The sequence below is a fragment of the Arvicanthis niloticus genome, chromosome 18 (assembly GCF_011762505.2).
Source record: "Arvicanthis niloticus isolate mArvNil1 chromosome 18, mArvNil1.pat.X, whole genome shotgun sequence".
NCBI lineage: Eukaryota > Metazoa > Chordata > Mammalia > Rodentia > Muridae > Arvicanthis > Arvicanthis niloticus.
The window spans coordinates 17,510,004-17,527,263 of NC_047675.1; positions in this window are offsets into that span (position 1 = coordinate 17,510,004).

Below are 17,260 nucleotides of genomic sequence, written 5' to 3' on the forward strand. Positions count from 1 at the left end.
ATTAGCCCAACCTTATAAAGAATACTAGAAAGAAAATTCCAATCCAATGAGGCTAATTATACTCAAGAAAACACAAGAAATAATTTTACACTATTAAAACAAGTAGAAGAGAAACACACACACACACAACCACTACAAACATTAAAATAACAGGGTGTAACAATCATTGGTCATTAGTATCTGTCAACACCTATGAACTTAATTCCTCAATAAAAAGACACAGGCTAACAGAGTGGATGCATAAACTAAATTCATCATTTTGCTGTATGCAAGAAACACATTTTAGCAAGAAAGATAGACAGTATCTCAGAATAAAGGGCTAGAAAAAGGTTTTCCAAGCGAACAGACCAAAGAAACAAGTTCTAATATCCATTCTAATATCTAATAAAATAAACTTTCAAACAAAAATAATCAAAAGAGATGGGGAAGGACACTTTATACTCATCAAAGGAAAAATCCACAAAAAGAACATCTCAGTTTTGAATATCTATTCCCCAAATGTACAGGCACCACATTCATAAAAGAAACCTTTACTAAATCTTAAGTCACATATCAAATCCCACACTAATAATGGGAGACTTCTCAACACCTCACTCTCACCAATGGACAGGTCATCATGGAGATAGAAACTAAACTAGAGAAATAATGGAACTAACAGAGGTTATTATTCAAATGGATCTAACAGGTATCTATAGAATATTTCACCTAAATACAAAAGAATAAACCTTCTTCTCAGTACCTCAAAGAACATTCTCAAAAACTGACCACATAACTCGTCACAAAGAAAGCCTCAACAGACACAAAAAGATTGAAGTAATCACATGTATCTTATCAGATCACCATGAATTAAACCTGGACCTCAACAACAATAGAAACAACAGAAAGCCTACATACTCATGGAAACCAAACAACTCTCTACTCAATGATCATCAATTGGTCAGGAAAGAAAGAAAGAAAGAAAGAAAGAAAGAGAGAAAGAAAGAAAGAAAGAAAGAAAGAAAGAAAGAAAGAAAGAAAGAAAGGAAAGACTTTCTAGAATTCAATGAAACTGAGGGCACAACATACCCAAACTTATGGGACACTATGACAGCAGTGCTAAGAGGAAAGCTTATAACACTGAGATCCCTCATAAAGAAATTGGAGAGTTCTCATACTAACAAATTAAAAGTACACCTGAAGGTTCTAGAAAAAAAAAGAAACAAATACACCCAGAAGAAGTGTATGGCAAGAAAATAATCAAACTCAGGGCTGAAATCAATCATTTAGAAACAAAGTGAGGAATACAAAGACTCAACCAAACCAAGAGCTGGTTCTTTGAGAAGATCAACAAGATAGACAAAGAAAGCCTTAGCCAAACTAACTCAAAGTCAGATAGACAGTTCCCAAATTAACAAAATCAGAAATGAAAAGGGATACATAACAATGGACACTGAAGAAATTCAAAGAATCATTAAGTCTTGCTTCAAATGCTTATACTCCACAAAATTGGAAAAATCTAAATGAAATAGATGATGTTCTAGACACATGCCAATTACCAAAGCTAAATCAAGATTAGCTCAACTATCTGAATAGTCCTATAACCTCTAAAAAAAAGAAGTCATTAAAAGTCTGCCACACACCTCCCAAAGGCCCCAAGGCCATATGTATGGTTTTACTGCAGAATTCTACCAGACTTTCAAAAACCAATGCCAATACTATTTCACAAATTATTCACCAAAATAAAAACAGAAGGAACATTGTCAAATTTATTATATGAGGCCACAGTTACCTAAATCACATAAAGACTCAAGAAAGAGAATTTCAGACCAATTCCCCTTTATAGACATTGATGCCAAAATACTCAATAAAATACTCCCAAACTGAATCCAAGAACACATCAAAGATATCATCCACCATCTTAAAGTAGGCTTCATCCCAAGGTTACAGGGGTAGTTCAATATATGAAAATCCATCAATGTAATCTACCACACAAGAAACAGAAAGAAAAAAAATATGATGATCTCATTAGATGCTAAAAATCTCTTTGACAAAATCTGACACTTCTTCATGTTAAAAGTCTTAGCAAAATCAGGGATACAAGATTCATACCAAAACACAATAAAGGAAATATACAGCAAGCCAATAGCCAATATCAAATTAGATGGGGAGAAACTTAAAGCAATTCCAATAAAATTGGGGACAAGACAAGTCTGTTCACTCTCTTCCCATCTATTCAATACAGTACTTGAAGTTCTAGCTAGACCAATAAGGCAACTAAAGGAGATCAAGGGGATACAAATTAAAAAGGAAGAAGTCAAAATATCACTATTCACAGATGATAAGGTAGTATATATAAGTGACCCCAAAAATTAAACCAGAGAACTCCTACCACTGATAAACACTTTTTAACAAAGCATCTTCAACAAATGATGCTGGTCTAACTGAGAGTCTACTTGTAGAAGAATACAAAGATCTGTATTTATTACCCTGCAAAACTCAAGTCAAATGGACCAAAGACCTCAAGGTAAAACCAGACACACCAAATATAATAGAACAGAAAGTAGAGAATAGCCTTGAACTCATTGGTACAGGACACGACTTCCTGAACAGAACATCAGTGGCTCAGGTACTAAGGTCAAGAATTAATAAATGGGACCTTATGAAACTGAAAATCTTCTGTAAGTCAAAGGACACCATCATTAGGACACAATGACACTCTACACATTGGGAAAGAATCTTCACCAACACTACATCTGACAAAGGGCTAATATCCAAAATATATAAAGAACTCAAGAAGTTAGACACCAACAAACCAAATAACCTAACTTAAAATGGGGTGCAGAAAATTGTCAACAGAGGAATCTCGAATGGCTGAGAAGCACTTAAAGAAATTTTCAGTGTCCTTAGTTGTCAAGAAAATGCAAAGTGAAACAATTCTGAGATCCCACCTTACATATATCAGACGGCTAAAATAGAAAATTCGCAGGACAGCATTTGCTGGTGAGGATGTGGAGAAAGAGGAACACTCTTCCATTGCTGGTAGGAGAGCAAACTTCTACAACCACTCTGGAAATCACTTTGGTGGTTTCTCAGAAAACTGGGAATAGTTCTACCTCAAGACCCAGCTGTACCACTACTAAGTATATACCCAAAAGATACTCCACTATTTCACAAGGCCACTTGCTCAACTATGTTCATAGCAGCCTTATTTGTAATAGCCAGAATGGAAACAACCCATATGTCCCTCAACTGAAGAATGAATAAAGAAAATGTGGTTCATTTGCACATTGAAATACTTCTCAGCTATTAAAAACAAGGACATCATGAATTTTGCAGACAAATGGATGATGGAACTAGAAAATATTATCCTGAGTGAGGTTACCCAGACCTAAAAGGACATGCATGATATGTATTCACTCATAAGTAGATATTAACCATAAAATACAGGATAACTACACTATAACCCACAAACACAAAGAAGCCAGATAATAAGGAGATCCCAAGGGAGGATGGTTGTAGGTTATATATAGTTCACCATAGGACTCGGCTGGTTGGGGAGGCAGCACACAGGAAGTTTGACTGCTCTTACCCCATGCCAGACAGGTGTCCACCAAACACTGCTCTGGGTTGGGGGAGTGCAGTCTGAGGTTTGGGACAGCTGGAGCTGGCTCTGGGGTCCCCAGGCCTACAGAAGGAGACTGGAGCCACCTGGTTCTCAGGTTCTCAGACACCCAGGCACCACTGGGAGCTGAGAACAGAGTAGGGGCCCCAGGGCTGGATCTAGCCTAGGGCCAAAGGAAAGAAGAAGAGAACTCCGGAACTCCAACTGGTCTCCCGGGGAGAGTTCTTGGCTCTCTGACAGGTGGGCTATAACTTGGCTTGGGCTTGGTGGCAGCTGTGGCTGGGAGAGCTGAGAGGCCTTCTGCCAGAGATTAGACAGCGGCTTTATAGGCAAAGGCCTCCATGGCTCCATAAGGTGGATCCTGGTGAAAAGAGGCAGTCCATGGTTTTGAGACATTTATTGTCATGACAGAGAGTAGATGAATAAAACTGTACCCCACTTCTCAGGGTGGGCCTGAGATTAAATACCTTTTGCAGGGAGGCGTGTCTGGGAAGGAGAGTTTATTGGCTAAGTTCTCCAGGCCTTTAGGTATCTCATTAAAATGGAGATCTGCCTTGAATCTACATGACCAGAGGTCACATCCTCTACCTGTGGAGGGGTTTGGGGCATTGTCCTTACGAGACTGATGGTCACAAATCTATGGAGGACTGCGGCTTGGTGCTAGGAGCCTGGTGTTCTAGAATCAGGCGAAATGCCTACCATCCCTTTAGAGTCACTGGGGTTTCTAGCCTAAGCTCAACCAGGAACTACTTTTTACTGTCCTACGTCCAACCAGGAACCAGGCTGCCTTTCATGGTTCTACAGATAGTTGAATCTTTTTCAGAAGGGGAAACAAAATAGACATTGGAGGTGGAAGGAGAGAGGAAACTGGGTGGGTGAGGGGATGGTGGGGAGGGGAGGGGAGGTCAAATGTAGAGAGACTAGGAGAAAGGTGGGGGATCTCTAAGACCTGCAGAGACCTAGGATGTGTGGAGGCCACAGGGGGGTCTATATGGGTGATTCTAGCAGGAAGGATATGGATCTGAAAGTGGTCACTTCTGTAGCCAGGCAAGATTCCCAGCGGAGAAGTAAAGACAGCAACCCACTCATAAAACCTTCAGCCCCAAATGTGTTCTCCCTATAGGATGTGCAGGGACAAGGATAGAACAAAGATAGAGGGAATTGCCAATCAATGGCTGACTCGAATTGAGACTCATCTCATTTGTAAGAACCAATTCCTGACACTATTAATAACAGACAGGAACCTAGCATAACTGCTCTCTGAGAGGGTCCACTCAGCAGCCAATGGAAAAAGATACAGACACCCACAACCAAGCATGAGTCACATCAAAAGGCTAGAAAGTGAAAAGGCTGACCAACCAGTATGTGCATGCTGTGAAGACATCTCACAAGACAGCTTGAGGGAGATGTCAGCATCGGCAATGCGGAGGAAAAGGATATGGACAAAGTTCTAGAAAGGCTACCTTCAGCAGAGTGGTCATTTTCATATTGCCATCATGGTATGGCCAAATGACATAAAGAACTGAGGAACTCCCAGAAGGTAATCCCTCCCACCAGATGCATAACTTTATTTTACCCAAATTAAAAAAAAAAATTACCCCCCAAAATCCTCTTTTGGAAAGGATGTGGGAGCCCTTGTTGAGTGTAAGAGTGCATGCTCTTAGACATTTAACAGGACTTCCTGCATGGTCTTTGGCACCTCACAGTAATTAAAGCTCTTCCCTTAAGAACCAAGTAGAGGATATTTATGACAATTGGGAACTGATAAGAGCCACCGCAACAAACTGCTCCTCCCTCCAACTGCCAGTCATGCCTGACTGATAAGTTAGGTTGTCCCTGTTGGTAGAACCTCAAAAGCAAGCTTGCTTTCAATCTACTATCCAATCAGAATGTGTTCCAGCCTTTCTCATGATTTTTAAGATGTCGGTCATAATCTGCTTCCCGCAAGCATTAAAAGATACTAGCAAGGAAGAAAACCAGGCATGGGCGAGGGACATTTCTCATTTCTATTATGATCTCTGGTTGTTCACGCCATAAGCATGTTCCCTTGGATGCTGCTGTGTGAGCCAAAACCATTGTACACAGGACTATCAAGGAGAATAGTCTTTTATTTTTAAAGATTTATTTATTTATTTGATGTATGTGAATACACTGTCACTCTCTTCAGACACACCAGCAGAGGGCATCAGATCCCATTACCTATGGTTGGGAACCACCATGGGGTTGCTGAGAATTGAACTCAGGACCTCTGGAAGAAGAGCCAGTGCTCTGAACTGTGGAGATATCTTTCCAGCCCCTCGTAGTCTTGTTTGAATCAGGTGATGCCTAGATTTGGGGCAGATGGAGTGATACAACTGTCAGGGTGGGAAACAGAAAGATGACTTCTTTCCTAAAAAAAATGTGCTTTCCATTTGAGAAGGAAACAGGACTCAGAGTGGGCTGAACGGACAGCAGCCCCTTCAGGCACACCCCATGAGTGAAACAGGAGCACGTTTGTTTTTCACTCTCGCTCACCGGCTACTTAGTCTGATGAGTTTCTGGTTGCCACTTTCCCATGCCATCCTTACTCAGCAGTGTCTATGAATGAAATCATTCTTCTTTTCTTAAGCAGCCCACGAGTCAGAGGAAGCTAGATAGTACTACCCAAACTGGAAACCTCCTATCACCTGCCAGAGATTAGAAAGTACAACATGTAACTAAGAGTAAAATGATGACAGAAGGTCAGGAGAGGGTGTCTTCAACTAGCAGACATGCTGTTTAGGATTGGGAAGAAGGAACAATATGTAATCTTGGGACTTGCTAGGGACTGTAGGAAAAATCAAGATTTGAGAACATCTTGACTGCATAGAGTTGTCTAGCTGCTGGACCTGGGAGCAGAAATAATTGAGTTGTTTTTAGAGGAGAGTTCAGACATGGGAATGTGGTGTGTGAAGCTTTTGTATTAACCCGCTGTTTATCAGCCTAGGGCTTTCACAGTGGCAGAAAGTTAACATTCACTTATCAAGTTCCAAGCACTAAGCTAGGAACACTTCAACATTTCCTCTTTTGATCCTAACAACACAATGAAGTTGTCCTGGTCTCCATTTTACAGATGAGTGAACCAAGAAATGGAGCTGACTCAAGCTTTGAAAATGGCAGGATGGTAGTTTCGTTCTAGAGCCCTGTGTTTCCAGAGCCCATTCTTTTTCACACTATTTCCAATGAAACAGAGATGACAAGTCTATTAAAAAGCTCTGTGGTTGATGCTAAGAATGAAGAGAATGAGCCGGGCAGTGTGGTGGCGCACGCCTTTAGTCCCAGCACTTGGGAGGCAGAGGCAGGTGGATTTCTGAGTTCAAGGCCAGCCTAGTCTACAGAGTGAGTTCCAGGACAGTCAGGGCTACACAGAGAAACCCTGTCTTGAAAAACAAAAACAAAACAAAACAAAACAAACAGAATGAAGAGAACACCCAGGTGTGAATACATCCTTGTGCAATCCCTGTGCTTGGGAGGCTGAGGCAGGAGGATCTCCAATTTGAGAACAACTTCAATTATATAGAAGACCCTGCCCTCCTTATAGAAAGAAGGAAGGGGGGAGGGAGGGAGAGAGGGAGGGAGGGAGGGAGGGAGGGAGGGAGGAAGGAAGGAAGGAAGGAAGGAAGGAAGGAAGGAAGGTATCTTTAGGTTTGCTAAGCCCCTCAAAAACGGAAACTTGCAAATGTTTCCTTCTCTTCTGTAATTGTTATTTGTCTATCAACAATGAAAACCAAGGCTTCGAGGTAGACCTCCTCTCTCTAAAACTGGAAAATATCAGCTGTGCCTATCGTCAGCATCAGTGGCCAAAGGCTGACCTTGCTCAGTTAATCAGTAGAGAAACTAATCAGTTGGAAAAAATGCAAATTTGTTTTCTGCACAGAGTTGGAAACTCATTATACTGAACCACTCCTTAAATTAAGTTCAGAGCAGCACTGAAAATCTGGGTCAGATAAGAAACAATGGACGGCTGTAATGAGCAGGCCTGGGCTGCGAGCACTGAATCCTGTCAGCAACAGCATTGGTGTTAATTTCTCCTTAGCCCCTTGACTGTGGTTGCAGAGCAGAAAATGGTTTGCTTCGTTTGGATCGAGATGCTTCCTCTAGTTGGCACAGATGCAAGTGGATGAAAATTTCCTTGTAAAGGAGATTCAGTGTAATATTTGAACAGTACACCTGCTCTTTGCCCCAGCAGTCCAACTATAAGATGTGTCACTCCTCCAAATCACGGTAGATTGCTGTGTTGTGCGCATGAGTAACAAGAGTCCACAGTAGTTGAAAATCCTGTGATCTATGTTTTGCTACCAAGAACTCTCACAGCTACTCAGTCTGAGAAAATCAGAACTATGTTGGTTTGATCTTGAAAATGTCAATTATTGTTTGAAACCAGTCCCTGTCATTCAGCACCCCGGAAGGCCAAGTCCTTCTCTAAGTCTCCACAAGTGACTAAACAAACCTGCAGAAATGTGGCTCCGTGTCTCTGGACTGTGCCTTGGAAAACTGGGATGGATTCATAGAGAGGGCTTTTGCCTGGAAGTGGCATTAAAGAAGGTGGGATGCTTACCAAAAAAGCACAGAGCTTACATGCAAAAATGTTCTGTACCTTAGCCCATCTATCTTATCATGAGGTGATCACGAAGAACCATAAAATAAAACACCTAATATAAAGTAAAAACGTACTCTTGATGAACATCACCAGTCTTCTCTGTAGCCACTATGTTCCTGGCACTGCGCCAAGTTGCTAGAAGTTCATTGGAAAATAGCAAAACAAAACAAAACAATCAAAAAAACAAAGACCTCAGGAAGTGAGGCAGGTGTCTTAGACAGTATTCTATTGCTGTGAAAAGACACCATGACCAACGCTTATAAAAGAGAGGAGCTGACAGTCCTGCATCTGGATTGGCAGCCAGAAGAAAAAAGAGAAACACCGGGCCTGGCTTGAGTAGTTGAAACCTCACAGCCCACCCTAGTGACACACTTCCTCCAACAAGGCCACACCTACTCCAACTAGGCCATACCTTCTAATGGTGTCACTCTCTGGTGAGCAAGCATTTAGGCACACGACTCTATGGGGGCTGTACCTACTTCTATTCAAACTACCACAGCAGTAAACCATGGTCAACAGTGAGCCAAATAGAATTATAATAGTGTCAACAGGACCAAAGGTAGTGCCGATTTGTATTTCTCTTTCTCAGAAAAGAAAGAGAACAGTAAGAGGTTGAGGATCAGCGTGAATGATGGGGCGGCTGTGGATATGCACCCCTCTCTGTGGACAGTCTGGCTAATCAATCGGATGTTGGGGCCAACATATGGAGCTCTTATGGGGCTGTGAAAGAAGAGTCACAGACTGTAGCTGGTCAGTCACCAGTCCTGGCTCTCTCAACTCTGTAGACTTATGATGTATGGCATCATTGAGTTATAGACACATAGACTAACTCCAAAGAAGAGCATGCACGCACAGACACACACACACACACACAAGGTAGGGAAAACCATGTGACTCCTATTGGGGAGAAAAAAAGACCAAATAGAAACTGAGGGTGGACTTTGACTTCCATTGGAATCTAACTTCTAACTCCTATGGGGCTATGTCTGAGTTCAGCTGTCCAGTCCTTAAGATAACCTTCCTTCTCTCAGCTTGCTCCAGTCTTCTTCTCCCTACACAACCAAGCTCTCTACGCCAACATTAATGAATGTAAGCAAATCTATACAGCTCTGTAAAGAATTAAACAGCATATGTGCACATCCTCCCTGAAACCTTAGGCAAAATCGTGTTATAATTAAACGTTGTTTCCTTGGCTTTGTTGCTCTAATCACTTTTATATGACCTTCCTTTCTTCCATCCTTTCATGAAGAAAATTCCAAGAGAAAGAAGAATGCCAAGTCTAGATTTGGGCGCCGTGATTACTCCTCACACAGGCACACTATACATGCGCCGTCCACTACTAGATGAATTCCTTCCTCCATGCAGGCCATGTTCTTTATTCTGAGGTTGTATTTGTTGTTGTCTACATATTCCAATAATTCAAAGCACACTGCTAGTGTGTGCACACAGTGTCTCTTTTTCCAAACATCAGCCTGTCATCCAGTGTACTAAATTTTTTTCACTTAAAAGTCCTTTTCGGGGTTGGTCTGGTACTGCTCTATATGTTAAATATTGGTCCCCAAGATCTGGTTGCAGTCCAGAGGAGAATATTCTCAGCTATACTGCCCTTTGTTGTATAAACCTTGCTCCTCCATTAGAAGCTGGTGGTTAATAAAAGGCTGGAGCCTGTGACTGGGCAGTAGAGAGAAAAAGGTGAGACTTGAGAATCGAGTGAGGAGCCTCAAGAGATTCCATGGGATGGGGTGGGATTGGGGGGAAGGAAATAGAAGACAGACAAAACAGGAGGCCTCCATTAGACGAGATGGACCAGGAGCTCATGGTCGAGAGAAGTCCACCATCCTGAGAACAGACTTAAGAAGTAAAAGCAGCCCGAGAGAGACTCAAAGCACAAGTACAAGGAGCATTTGGTCTGGATAGAGGTGAGAGCAGCACTGAACCTGCCAAATCTGGCCTTACAGCTTGTAAATAAATGACCAGGTTGCTGTGTCTTTTATATTGGCTAGATAGGATAAATATTTCATTAACAAAGTCCCATTTGTTCTGTTGTTGCTTTCTTCTCGGTGCGGTTTTCTCTTTCTGTAATGTCCATTTGAAATAGCCTACCTTGGAGCCAAGGAGGGGCGCTCGGGGTAAGGGTGAGTGTTGCACACCTTTAATCCCAGCACTCAGGAGACAGAGGTAGGAGAATCTCTGAGTTTAAGGCCAACATGGTTTACAGAGCAAGTTCCAGGACAGCCAGGGATACATAGAGAAATCTTGTCTCAAAAACGAATGAATGAATAAATAAATAATAAATAAATAAATACAAGACGGGGTTCCTGGAAGACAGGCTTATTTTCCCTGCTAGGAGGAGGGCTAAAATTTGAATTCCAGACCCAGGTAAAAGCCTGTAAGGTGTAGGGCTCGCCTGTAATCATGTTAGTTGGGAGGCAGAGACAGGAGATCCCGGGGGCAAGCTGGCTAGATATATTAGCTGGAATTGGAACATTCTAGTTTCAGAGAAAGCCTTTGCCTTGTTAATGAAGTGGAAAGCCACTGGAGAGGACACCTGATATCAACTTTGGGCCCCACACTCAACTCTCACATATATGCATGCCAACTTACAACCTAACCGACAGACTTGCACACAACGGGGAGAGGAAAACATGCCTTCTCTTAAATGTACATGATAAAGCTACTCTTTACCACAATTTTAGTTTAAGGTTTGTGCCTTTGCTCTGTGCTGAAGGGGCCTTCTGTTACTTTGTCTGCTTATTATTTCACTATTCAGCTGTTTTGTGTCTTCTATTTTTAATTTGTGTGACATACGTTTCCTGTGAACTCTTCCTATCCTCAATTACCCCACATCTTTTGAAGCATGGATGAATTGCCCTTACCTAATCAATCATAATGAGAGTCACATTTTAAAGTTTTGGCTTGTATCCCCCTCTCTCCCATTAGACCAGTTTCACCTAGCAATGGAGCATAACATGGGGTGGGGGAGCCAGACAAAGTCAGAGACTAGAAGATTCATATCACCTTGACAGAAAGGAGAAACAAATTTAAAACTGAGGGTAAGATGAATCGGGGAGCCACTGCAGAAAATATTCTGCCTCCCGTTGAGCACCAAATTGGACTGTAACCCCTGAATCAGGAAAACGGATCTCTGAGACAAACCACTAGTAGCCTCAACTCAAAGAGGAGCAAACTAGCAAGCTGCATGTGGACAAGGCTTATCAGCCTAGAATGTTCTGTTTTGTTGTTGTTTGTTTGTTTGTTTGTTGCTATACTTTTGTTTCAATGAAGAACCAAAGAAATATGGTTTGGGGTAGACAATGATCTAAAAGTGTTTGATAGAATTTTTCTTGCTTTTGTTTGGGTTGCTTTGGGTTTTGCTGTTTAGTTTTTAGTAGACAGCCCCCTTCCTCTCTTTTCTCTATCGATCTCTGCAGCTGCAGTTGGCTTTGAACTTGTGACTCTCTTGATTCAACTTCCCCATGACTAGGATGCAGGTGTATCCGACCACACTAGGTCCTTTACTTTCTTACAGGAATGCTTTGCAAGCATATTGTGTTATGAATGCCAGCCTTCAAATATATACAGGGAGCCTCACACTCTCGAGACTAGATGTTGGCTAGTAATGTCTTCAATGTGCACGACCTCTAGTAAATGATATGAACAAATGTTAGACAGTGGTTTATATGTATTTTACGCAAGCCTATTTGCATGTACAGGTGCAAAATACTTGGGTTTATATGTATGTGCATATGTTCATATAAAAATGTGTTGCTCAATTGTTCATAAAAGAAATGGAAGATATTACAGCTGGAGAGATGGCTCACTGATTAAGGGCACTGGCTACTCTTGCTGGGGACCCAGAATTCAATTCCCAGCAACCACATAGCAGCTCACAGTGTCTTTAAGTCCAGTTCCAGGGGATCAGTGCCCTCTTCTGCCTTCCTAGGACACTGCATGCACTTGGTGAATAAGCAAGCAAGACACTCATACAGATAATATAAAACTTAATACTTCTTTAAGGAAAGGAAGAGAGAAGGGAGAAGGAAGGAAGGAAGGGAGGGAGGGAGGGAGGGAGGGAGGGAAAGAAAGAAAGAAAGAAAGAAAGAAAGAAAGAAAGACAGAAAGAAAGAAAGAAAGAAAGATCTTTAAAAGAATGGGATGGTGGTAGCTCACTTCTTTACTTCCAACACTCAGGAATCAGAGGCAAAAGGATCTCTAATTCAAGGGCAGTCTGTCTACAAAGTGAGTTCCAGGATGGCCAGGACTACACAGAGAAACACTGTCTTGAAAACACAGAACAAAACAAACAAACCAACAAAGACTGGCAGAAGGTTCACACTTACCTGAACCATGCTTCCAGATGTAGAACTCTGTTTTTCTGTGCATTTGAAATATTCCATATTAAATACCTTTTATTATTTCAAAGTAGAACATCAACAGACATGCTCCTATGGAAACATCGACTCCGGGCAGCTGGGATTATCAGTGGGTGCTCTCTCCCAACTCATCGGCTCATTGGAGATTGGAGTTAAGATTATTTTCTTAAATTCATCATAGTAATGCTACCTCCTGTGATCCTTTTAAAAAAGCAAATGTAACCTCAAGATTAGCCATGGATCTTTGAAAACTATTTTCCCTGTACTTAAATTTAGCTTTTCCTGAGTTCCAATTCTTTTTATGGGGGAGGGAAGATGATGGGGGGAGTGCTGTGTTTGGCAGGAAGATTGTCACAGGAGAATGGTGTGCCTGTCTCCCCTGGTGAAGGGGACCATCTTTAACAGTCTTTTTCCTTGGATTCATAAATGGATTTCTGCCTCATCTTGCAGTAAATCTGAGAGTAAAAGAATTCATAGGGCCTCCTAATGCACTTAATACGGCGTGACTGATGAAATGTGGCAGGCACAACACAATATCTAGTTTTCTGAAAACCTCACTGAAATGAACCATCCTGGCCAGAGAGTTAAGACAGTACACAGACTGGAACAACCAGCAAAGTTATTTTCCCTGATTCTTTCGTCTGCTCGGGCCCTTTGTGATTTGGATTACAAAGCGCTATCTGTGTATTTTCTGATGGCGGGTGACAGCTACTGTTTATTCCCAGAAACTCAAATTAATGGTTTTGTTAAATCGACTTTCAGCACTGCACACATAAGTCATCCCCTGGGGATCTGTCGAAAGGTTCAAGCCAGCTTCTGTGTGCTTCAAAAGGAGTGTTCTTAAGCAAACAGCAAGAAAATTGGTTACCTGAATCCTGAAAGTCAATTGAAGTGCTGCCTGCAAGGACAAGGGAGGGTCAGAAGAAGTAAGTGTAAAGTAGGGAGTGACTTCATTGGCTCTTCCATAGCACAACAGTCATGTCAGTAAAATGGAGGGCCACTAAGACCATAGGGAGGCTGGGACTCAGAAGACCTTGGCTTCCTGCTTGGCTCTTTAGTCTCTCTCAGCCTATCTTGTCCCATCTCTAACACAAGATTCCATAGGGGACCAGGAAATTCAATAATAATGGGTGGAGTGTAGCTTAGTGGTGGGGCACTGACCTAGAATATAGGAAGAAATAAGTTTGAGTCCCAGCACCACATGCACATTGGAAAATACTTTGTAGATGCAAAACACCGTGAAATATGTGAGGTTGGATTACCTTTCAGACACTTAGTTGAATTTTCAGAATTTCTCAGGGTGTGGCAGCATCTTATGAACTGAGTGTCAGTGATATGTTAAGTCAAAAACAAGAGAGAACATGTCCTTGGCCATATGAAAGGGAAAGGACAGATATCCAGTATGCCATTTCTTGTGAGCGCTCCATGTCCCTTCTTAAGCAGGTGTCTGCCTCCAACAAGCTGAAGGAAGAGCTGAGGAGAGAGCAGTCATGTCTCATCATGTGGCTCAGATTTTTCTCAAATTTTACAGATATTAAGTAGAATTTGTAAGTCCTTTTCATTTTTTCTTTTCTTCTTTCTCTTTCTTTCTTTCTTTTTTGTTTCATGAGTCAGCTGGAAGACTGTCACTGTTCTCCATTTCCTTTGTTACTGACAGTCAGAAATGAAACAATCCAGCTGCAGGAATCACCAGCTCATTTTGGAAAGATTCTGGTGATAACATCGTAATGAAAGGTATAGTAGTTGGGTAATGGCAAATGTCTTCTTTAAGTCGAAAAGATGTGGGGATTGGGGGTGGGGGGAGGAAGAGTGGGGGACCTATAAATTACCCAACTAGTGGCCTGTCTAAAATACCTAAAATCAATATCATCTACTCAGGGATCCTAGGAAAGAAGACAAGTGGTTTATATTAAAGCCATAGCCTACTGTAAGTGCTTGAAAACTCAGAAAGAAATGCTAAGATTGACAAGAATTTCTAGAGTCTCTTGCTGGGCACAGATGTTTCACTCCCAGTTTGCTTATTCTTCTGAAATGAGGGGATAATCTCACCATCCCTGCACTTTGCTGAACAAAGCTGTAGCTAGGCATAAGGTTCCACATGTGTAAAGTCCTGTAGAAGCCCAGGTGCTCTTGGTTACATTAACATACAGTTCAAGCAGTTGTTGGTTGGTTGGTTCCTACTCTGGGCTGGTCATCAGAGCAAAGACATTTCAGGTGTAAAGGTAATGTTTAGCAAATCCCACATAGACTATGAACCACGAATATGAACTGATCCTCTTTTAGGAGATCCATGAAGCACACCAGTGGACATTTGTCAAAGTCATCTCTAGAGATGGTGAGGTCACATTAGATCCTGGGGGCTCTGACCTAACCAATGAATTAACTCCTTGTTGGATTTGTAATACGATGCATTAAGGGGAAGTAGTGAAAGGTAGGAGGCGGAGCCTACTTGTTACTGAAGTTGTGGCCTTAGGTCTCTTCCTATAACCTTGGCTCATCCTGAATACCTATTTCATCCTGCTTTCAGGCCAGCATGAAAGGTCTCTCTCCTATCTCCTGTAGCCCACTTCTATCATGTTCTGCCCAAGCTCAGTGAGATCAAGTGACTATGAGTTAAACCTTCTGAAACTATGAGCAGAGATAAATCTTTCCTCACTTAAGTCACCCTGTCAGCCTGTGTGCTCAGAGTAGAGGGAATACTTAGATCTACGTAGCAGCAAAATTCTGTGTGCTTTGACATGGAATTCTCTACTTCATGACCAAAGTCCGAGGAAAGGCCCATCGTTTCTGTACAGGAAATCTCTATTTCCTCCAAGGTTGTACCTTCCATGTGTATCTATGCATTTCCACCCAAAGAATAGTATGCATTTTTTATCATTACCACAGGTCCATGCCTCAAACTTTTCCTATTACCAAGAGGTGCCTGTTGTGGATTGGGTCTAATGCTACTTATGTTAATTTGGTTCTCAAAATTACATGGGAATCTCCATGTAAGACTCTGAGGTTCCCTGCCCCCAGTTGGCTTTGATTGGTAAATAAAGTTGCCAGTGGCCAATGGCTGGGCAGGGAGACAGAGGCAGGATGTTTAGGATTCCTGGGCAAGGATCACAGGAGGAAGGAGAGGAATTGCCATGTTGAAAGGGAATAAGATCTTGGCTTGAGAGCTGCAGGAAGAGAGGTGTACCAATCATGTATGGGACCAGAGAAGAGTGACCCAGCCCCTCCCAAACTGGGTCTAGGTTAGCAAAGATGGAATATAGTATTTTGTAATAACTCAGAGGTATCAGAGAAGAGGTGTTAGCAACATGGAGGTTTGGAAGTGCCCAACCATTGAGTTGATTAAGACATATTAAATATAAGGTTCTCTCTCTCTCTCTCTCTCTCTCTCTCTCTCTCTCTCTCTCTCTCTCTGTGTGTGTGTGTGTGTGTGTGTGTGTGTGTGTGTGTGTGTCTTTCATTCAAGAATTCAGAACATTGGGGCCAGTATCGAGGAATGCATGCCACTGCCGCTAGACTAGAATGGATTGATCACTACCAACATGTGTAGCTTCTATTCAGTAGCTACCTATCAGCTATGTCCTCTGTATTTCATTGTAATTGTTCACATTTTTAAAATAGTATTTTAAAAAATAAAACATAGATTATATATTCCCTTAATGCACCTATTTTTTTTAAGAAAAAAAAAAAAAAAAACAAAAGCTGTCATTTCCTTACACTTCCAGTTTGCTTAGCTTCCATTCTCTGGTAGACAATAAGACATCAGAGTTTCCATGAATGTTGGAGAGTGACTTTGACAACCAAACTTCATGAGTTAATAACGTGTTTGTTTTGTTTTGGTTTAGTTTTTTTTTTTTTTAATATCCCCAAGCCATTTTTTCCCATGGGTAAATTGTCATTACTGTTCTCCCTACATAAGCAAGCTAGATATTTGAAAGCCAAAGGTTTCCATTGTGGTCTTGATTCAAGGTGGCCAACAGGAAGACCCTGCTTGTTACACACCAGCACTGACGGCTTCTTAATGGCACACTAACCAGGGCAAACCTCCAAGTGAGGTCCTTTACCACAGCTAGTCCTGCCTTGCTGACAGTCACCCCTAATTTTAGCAAGAATTCCACCCTTTCTCAAGCCACAAGCCAGCTATGTGCATAAACATGTAGCACACTTGCTTCACGGATTCTCAGTTCAGAACTATTGAAGTTCATACTCTCGAAGTATCACCAAAATATCTAAGTTTTCATGCAATGTTGGGTTCTATTTGCTGTGTTTATTATAAGGAGACACAGGTTCCTTCTATTTACTTACCACCTGATAATGTAAAATACTTTTGTTAACCAAGGCTGACCACCTTGGAAGCAGCTGAGCCTGTGTAACAAAGACAAGGTTTGAAAAGGACCAATGGCAAAGATGTAAGGAGAATGTTGACCCCTTCCTACTCTTGATCACAGTAGTCAAAACAGACTTGCCCATGGCTTCCTAAGACAAAAAGGGGTAGGGAGAATGCCACCATTTGCCTTTTATCTTGTTTTATAAGATCTCATGCAAAGCCAATGTAAATCCCCAAACTCTACCAGTCAGTGCAATGGACTTTAATTAATTTTCAATGCTCTTGTGCATTCTGAGTTTTCCATAACAGCCATCCTTCACAAAAAAAAAAAAAAAAAAAAAAAA